The 7,740-nt window shown below is 48.9% G+C and overlaps 1 long non-coding RNA gene across 1 annotated transcript; it reads right to left on the bottom strand.

Moving 5' to 3' along the window:
* Positions 1 to 18: 18 nt before the first annotated feature.
* Positions 19 to 539, bottom strand: LOC131703285 (uncharacterized). The gene is made up of 3 exons (XR_009309758.1): positions 468 to 539; positions 152 to 372; positions 19 to 79 (listed from the first exon to the last, which is right to left on the bottom strand). It is a non-coding gene; the product is annotated as an uncharacterized LOC131703285 (long non-coding RNA).
* Between the last annotated feature and the right edge of the window lie 7,201 nt (positions 540 to 7,740).

Raw genomic sequence — 7,740 nt, 5'->3', positions numbered from 1 at the left:
ATAATAATAAATAATAATAATGCTCCAGCATTGGTTCAGTAGAGTAAGAGATCACATAGGTGTTGTCCAATACATGGCTCTGAAAGCACAGAAGCATCTTAGGGAGCAAGCTTTAAAATGAGAAGGATTTAGATGTTGAACTTCTAAATACCTTGTAATATCCACCATCAGCTCCCACAGGAATATTTACAGTGATTAGCTGGGGACCGACATCCAGTTTATAATCTCTATTATGAATCGTTGCAGGGTCAAGCTTGCGGCCATCAACTCCCATTTGAACATCAAGGGTAGTAATTTGTGGTGTCGGAACAAGAGGAGGTAGAACACGGGGAACATTCCATGTAATCATCTGTTCTGTGAAGGCTGTTCCATCTGACAGAAAGGAACACCATAGACTTGATATAGAAAATTCATACATAAACCTAGAACAGTTCTTGAGCACCATTGCCCTCCATAAGCTTACTCACCAGTAGGACATATAACTGCAGTGTCCACCATCATGACCATCCATCTTTGCTTATAAAAGGTGGTTGATCTTACAGTTTGCATCTGTTGGAGGGGAGGGGGAACTTTTACTAAAACAAAAACAAGACTGTAGTCTACCTTCATAGTCTGGATATACTCTACTAGAGAACAATGAAGCCTAGACTACTTACCACCTGAGGCTGGCTTTCTGTGGAGTTGTATGCAGCTCTAACCAGAACTCGAGTTGGTGTAGTGTTTATGCCATAGCCATTTGTCATGGCCTGAGCAACAGTCATAGCCGTCTTTCTATTTGCTGGGAGATGGAACATAATTTGCTAGATGCTATTGTAAGCAGCAGTTGCCTAGCAGGAGAAAATCTCATTAGAATTGAGGGATACTTTGAGTTAAAACTCCCTGTCTAAAGGATTTGTCATAGCAGATGGCATGTTTAATAAACATGAACTAAAACTGTAGGGTGAACGTTTATCAATGTAGCACCTAGCGGAGCTCCATTCACTGTCATAACGTTTCTCTTTGGGAGGGGTTTTCATCTCAGGGGTTTCCTGGAGGAGCTCCATTCACTGTCACACCATTTCTCTTTGGGAATCTGTTGCCTAACTATAAATGCTTTCATATTTTTTGTGTCTCTGTCAGTTCTGGCACACTACTACAAGGAGGCTGAGCTTTAGGTGAATCTCCCCAGAGAAGCCCTCTGGTCCTGCCGTTGACGATGTACACACCCAGGCCTTGACAGAGCTGCAGGAACTGTTTCCCACTCTGATCCCCCACACTATCATGGCTGTTCCTCTGTGTGCTAATATGTGTGCGGTACAGAGGGGGGTCTCCAAATAGGTGGCTGTTTCCCTCAGTGCTGATGTAGTGGATCTCTGTGCCCGTCCTGCGCTGAGCTCTCCACACAGCATCACAGAGCCCAGGGTTTGGAAACAGCTCCTCTGAGTTTGGGGCTCATGGAAGCCATCCTCTTTGTAGTAGGGGGAATCTGAGGGAGGCATGTAAGCAGCACACAGGAAGATTTCCTGATTAGATTTTAAGAGCTTTCCTTTAATTTGGAATGTGTCTCGCTGCTTTTAACAGGGGAGATGGAGTTTTTGAGTTCCCCTCTGTAGCACATGATTATCCCCCCTGAGTCTCGTTTAATGGTGGAGTTTTTCAGGGAGGGTCCAATCAGCTCCCTGTAGCTGCTGGGACAGCGTGTGGACACATGTGCGCGACGCCAGCTTTCATGGAGAATGGGGAGATCCATTGTATTCATATCATTTACAAACTGAGGGGCTGTGCTCTTAGTTCAAAAGGTTGAGGAGCGCAGGCCCGGAATATTCCAGCTGCTCATTTTAAAGGGACCTATTATTATTATTATTATTATTATTATTATTATTATTATTATTATTATGTATTTCTTAGCAGACGCCCTTATCCAGGGCGACTTACAATTGTTACAAGATATCACATTATTTTTACATACAATTCCTCATTTATACAGTTGGGTTTTTACTGGAGCAATCTAGGTAAAGTACCTTGCTCAAGGTACTCTCCAACCAGGAAAAAGCCGCCTGTCGACCAGGAATCTCCCGTTTGAATCTATAAGGATGAGCATCTCAGCACGGGCCTGCTGCTCTGTGTGTGTGACTGTCTGTGTGTCTGAGGCTGTGTGTCTGTCTGAGTCTGTTTGTATGTCTCAGTCTGTGTTTGTCTCAGGCTGTGTGTATTCCTGTATGTGTGTGTTTCTGGGGCTGTGTGTGCTCCTGTGTGTGTCTGGGGCTGTGTGTGTTCCTGTATGTGTGTGTGTCTGGGGCTGTGTGTGCTCCCGTGTGTGTTTTGGGGGCTGTGTGTGTTCCTGTGTGTGCTCCTGAGAGTGTCTGGGACTGTGTGTGCTCCTGTGTGTGTGTCTGGGGCTGTGTGTGTTCTCGTGTGTATTCCTGTGTGTGTGTCTGGGGCTGTGTGTGTTCCTGTGTGTGTGACTGTGTGTGTGTGTCTGAGGCTGTGTGTGTTCCTGTGTGTGTTTCTGGGGCTGTGTGTGTTCCTGTGTGTGTGTGTGTGTTCCTGTGTGTGTGTCTGGGGCTGTGTGTGTTCCTGTGTGTGTGACTGTGTGTGTGTGTCTGAGGCTGTGTGTGTTCCTGTGTGTGTTTCTGGGGCTGTGTGTGTTCCTGTGTGTGTGTGTGTGTTCCTGTGTGTGTGTCTGGGGCTGTGTGTGTTCCTGTGTGTGTGACTGTGTGTGTGACTGTGTGTGTGTGTCTGAGGCTGTGTTTGTTCCTGTGTGTGTTTCTGGGGCTGTGTGTGTTCCTGTGTGTGTTCCTGTGTGTGTGTTTCTGGGGCTGTGTGTGTTCCTGTGTGTGTTCCTGTGTGTGTTCCTTTGTGTGTTCCTGTGTGTTTCTGGAGCAGTGTGTGTTCCTGTGTGTGCTCCTGTGTGTGTGTCTGGGGTTGTGTGTGCTCCTGTGTGTGCTCCTGTGTGTGTGTCTGGGGCTGTGTGTGTTCTTGTGTGTGTGTCTGGGGCTGTGTGTGTTCCTGTGTGTGTTCCTGTGTGTGTGTCTGGGGCTGTGTGTGCTCCTGTGTGTGCTCCTGTGTGTGTGTCTGGGGCTGTGTGTGCTCCTGTGTGTGTGTCTGGGGCTGTGTGTGTTCCTGTGTGTGTTCCTGTGTGTGTGTCTGGGGCTGTGTGTGCTCCTGTGTGTGCTCCTGTGTGTGTGTCTGGGGCTGTGTGTGCTCCTGTGTGCTCCTGTGTGTGTCTGGGGCTGTGTGTGTTCCTGTGTGTGTTCCTGTGTGTGTGTCTGGGGCTGTGTGTGTTCCTGTGTGTGTGTCTGGGGCTGTGTGTGTTCCTGTGTGTGTTCCTGTGTGTGTGTGTGTGTTCCTGTGTGTGTGTCTGGGGCTGTGTGTGTTCCTGTGTGTGTGACTGTGTGTGTGTCTGGGGCTGTGTGTGTTCCTGTGTGTGTTTCTGAGGCTGTGTGTGTTCCTGTGTGTGTTTCTGGGGCTGTGTGTGTTCCTGTGTGTGTTCCTGTGTGTGTTCCTGTTTGTGTGTGTCTGAGGCTGTGTGTGTTCCTGTGTGTGTTTCTGGGGCTGTGTGTGTTCCTGTGTGTGTTCCTGTGTGTGTGTGTGTGTTCCTGTATGTGTTCTTGTGTGTGCTCCTGTGTGTGTGTCTGGGGCTGTGTGTGTTCCTGTGTGTGTTTTGGGGCTGTGTGTGCTCCTGTGTGTGTGTCTGGGGCTGTGTGTGCTCCTGTGTGTGTGTCTGGGGCTGTGTGTGCTCCTGTGTGTGTGTCTGGGACTGTGTGTGCTCCTGTGTGTGTGTCTGGGGCTGTGTGTGTTCCTGTGTGTGTTCCTGTGTGTGTTCCTGTGTGTGTGTGTCTGAGGCTGTGTGTGCTCCTGTGTGTGTTCCTGTGTGTGTGTCTGGGGCTGTGTGTGTTCCTGAGGCTGTGTGTGTTCCTGTGTGTGTTTCTGGGGCTGTGTGTGTTCCTGTGTGTGTTCCTGTGTGTGTTCCTGTGTGTGTGTGTCTGAGGCTGTGTGTGTTCCTGTGTGTGTTTCTGGGGCTGTGTGTGTTCCTGTGTGTGTTCCTGTGTGTGTTCCTGTGTGTGTGTGTGTGTTCCTGTATGTGTTCTTGTGTGTGCTCCTGTGTGTGTGTCTGGGGCTGTGTGTGTTCCTGTGTGTGTTTTGGGGCTGTGTGTGCTCCTGTGTGTGTGTCTGGGGCTGTGTGTGCTCCTGTGTGTGTGTCTGGGACTGTGTGTGCTCCTGTGTGTGTGTCTGGGGCTGTGTGTGTTCCTGTGTGTGTTCCTGTGTGTGTGTGTCTGAGGCTGTGTGTGCTCCTGTGTGTGTTCCTGTGTGTGTGTCTGGGGCTGTGTGTGTTCCTGTGTGTGTTCCTGTTTGTGTGTGTCTGAGGCTGTGTGTGCTCCTGTGTGTGTGTCTGGGGCTGTGTGTGTTCCTGTGTGTGTTCCTGTGTGTGTGTCTGGGGCTGTATGTGCTTCTGTGTGTGTTCCTGTGTGTGTGTCTGGGGCTGTGTGTGTTCCTGTGTGTGTGTGTGTCTGAGGCTGTGTGTGTTCCTGTGTGTGTTTCTGGGGCTGTGTGTGTTCCTGTGTGTGTTTGTTTCTGGGGCTGTGTGTGCTCCTGTGTGTGTGTCTGGGGCTGTGTGTGTTCCTGTGTGTGTTTCTGAGGCTGTGTGTGTTCCTGTGTGTGTTTTGGGGGCTGTGTGTGCTCCTGTGTGTGTGTCTGGGGCTGTGTGTGTTCCTGTGTGTGCTCCTGTGTGTGTGTCTGGGGCTGTGTGTGCTCTTGTGTGTGTGTCTGGGGCTGTGTGTGTTCCTGTGTGTGCTCCTGTGTGTGTGTCTGGGGCTGTGTGTGCTCCTGTGTGTGTTCGTGTGTGTGTGTTCCTGTGTGTGTTCCTGTGTGTGTGTCTGGGGCTGTGTGTGTTCCTGTGTGTGTTCCTGTGTGTGTGTGTGTGTTCCTGTGTGTGCTCCTGTGTGTGTGTCTGGGGCTGTGTGTGTTCTTGTGTGTGTTCCTGTGTGTGTGTGTGTGTTCCTGTGTGTGTTCCTGTGTGTGTGTCTGGGGCTGTGTGTGCTCCTGTGTGTGTTGCTGTGTGTGTTCCTGTGTGTGTGTTCCTGTGTGTGTTCCTGTGTGTGTGTCTGGGGCTGTGTGTGTTCCTGTGTGTGTGTCTGGGGCTGTGTGTGTTCCTGTGTGTGTTCCTGTGTGTGCTCCTGTGTGTGTGTCTGGGGCTGTGTGTGTTCTTGTGTGTGTTCCTGTGCTTGCCTGTGTGCTTGTGCCTGTCTGTGTGTCTGGGTTGTCAGTGTGTGTGTGTCAGTGCAGGTCAGGCTGGTGCTGTGCTTCTCCTGGGCTGCTGGTGTGGGTAGCAGGCTGCCTCTTTGTCCAGCTCTCTCTGCAGGCTCCTCAGCTCTCTGTACTGTGCTGTCCTGGTCAGCTCCTCTCTCAGGTCTGTCTTCATGGCCTGGTTGTCGTCCTCCAGGCATCTTCAGCCTTTGCACCTCGTCCCTGAGCTGCTGTGATGTTGCTGGTCTGTTTGAGGGAGTCAGTGATAGGGCTGTGCTGGGGGTGGGGGGGGCAGGCTGCTGGGCTCTGCTGGGGGTGGGGGGGCAGGCTGCTGGGCTCTGCTGGGGGTGGGGGGGGGCAGGCTACTGGGCTCTGCTGGGGGTGGGGCGGGCAGGCTGCTGGGGGTGGGGGGGCAGGCTGCTGGGCTCTGCTGGGGGTGGGGGGGAAAGCTGCTGGGCTGTGTTAGGGGGGAGAGGTTGCAGGGTTGCATGCTCCGCCTGCTGTCTCAGTGATGGGAAGCTCAAACGAGCCCAGGCAGCTCTCACTGCCCTGCCCCATGACAGTGCCATTGTTTTTGTTGAATTTCTCATAGCAGTTAGTGATTGTTTTGATTTTTTTTTTTAATTTCTCACAGCAGTTCATAGTATTTTTTTTTCTCACACAGCAGTTAGTATTTTTGAATGTTTTGAATTTCTCACAGTAGTCAGTAGTCTGCTGTCCTGATTTCTTGACAGATTCTTTTTGATTTGCTTGGATTCGGATGGTTTGTGTTGTATTGAGCCTCACCTCCCATTTCTGTGCTCCACTCGGGCTGGCTGGCTCTGATCTCATCGACAATGGATAATTGCAAGCATATGACATGGTACATTTAGATTTCCAGAAAGCTTTTGGCAAAGTCCCACATAAAAGATTAATTCTCAAACTGAACATAGTAGGGATTCAAGGAAATGCATGCACATTGATTAGAGAGTGGTTAACATGTAGAAAATAGAAAGTACTGATTAGAGAAGAAACCTCAAAATGGAGCGAGGTAACCAGTGGTGTACCACAGGGATCAGTATTAGGTCCTCTGCTATTCCTAATCTACATTAATGATTTAGATTCTGGTATAGTAAGCAAACTTGTTAAATTTGCAGACGACACAAAAATAGGAGGAGTGGCAAACAGTGTTGCAGCAGCAAATGTCATTCAAAATGATCTAGACAGCATTCAGAATTGGGCAGACACATGGCAAATAACATTTAATAGAGAAAAGTGTAAAGTATTGCATGCAGGCAATAAAAATGTGTATTACAAATATCATATGGGAGATACTGAAATTGAAGAAGGGAACTATGAAAAAGACCTAGGAGTTTATGTTGACTCAGAAATGTCTTCCTCTAGACAATGTGGGGAAGCTATAAAAAAGGCCAACAAGATGCTCGGATATATTGTGAGAAGTGTTGAATTTAAATCGAGGCAAGTAATGTTAAAACTCTACAATGCATTAGTAAGACCTCACCTAGAATATTGTGTTTAGTTCTGGTCACCTCGTTACAAAAAGGATATTGCTGCTCTAGAAAGAGTGCAAAGAAGAGCAACCAGAATTATCCTGGGTTTAAAAGGCATGTCGTATGCAGACAGGCTAAACTTTAAACGACGCCTTGAAGCCTCTGAAGCCTTTTCATGGCCCTCCACCTGTCCTTGATCAGAATGCTGTCCTTCCTCTAAGGGGTCGCTTTCCATGCTAATCTTCTGTTTCCTCTGCAGAAAGGACAGGACAGTGTTCACAGAGCTCCCTTCACTCCCGCTAAGCCAAGACATCCAGGCTCTTGTGCTGCTTTGCTCCCCAGCGCCCGAGTGCTTGCTGGCAGTGCTGAGGCACGCTCACCCTGAACAGCAGCGCTAGCTTTGCCTATTGAGGAAGGCTTGGCGCTCCCGTTGGTTCATCAGTAATAATGAATTAGTGGAGACAGTACAGTGCTCTGGGAGGATGAAAGTTTACATCAGAATAGAAACTTTGCACAAAGTCAACCTGCTGGAAGTGGAATCATTTCTGCTGCGCAGCTTCAGATTCCACAGCTTGACGAGGAACACAATATAAAAAACACATGTTCCTCTGGAAGCCACACAGTTATTATATATATGATTAGTGTTAACACTCATAGCATTGACCTGGTATCCCTGGTATTTACCTCCGAGCCCTGCTGTGTAACAGGGGTGTTTCATAATCCCTCCTCTCTTCAGTGGCATGAAAGACTGCAACTGTGCAGCCAGAGCCAGGATTCTCCACTCCTGCAGTGTGCGATCTCTGACAAGGGAAGTGAACCTCATATCCAAGGTTAGACGGCAAGGCAGTCACAAGCAGACAGGTGGTGCAGTGGGCTAGTTCACTAGCATGCTGTGCTGCTCACCGTGGGGGACTGAGTTCAAATCCAGGTGAGTTCCTCCTTTGTTTTCAAAGACTTGGTTAATTTCTTATATTATTTCTGAATCCAGAAGAAACACAATTACAACTTAAAAAAATAAATACAA

Source organism: Acipenser ruthenus, chromosome 32 (genome assembly GCF_902713425.1).
Source record: "Acipenser ruthenus chromosome 32, fAciRut3.2 maternal haplotype, whole genome shotgun sequence".
Taxonomy (NCBI): Eukaryota; Metazoa; Chordata; class Actinopteri; order Acipenseriformes; family Acipenseridae; genus Acipenser; species Acipenser ruthenus.
Note: the sequence above shows the minus strand (reverse complement) of the source record. Positions and strands in the feature narration are given on the sequence as shown.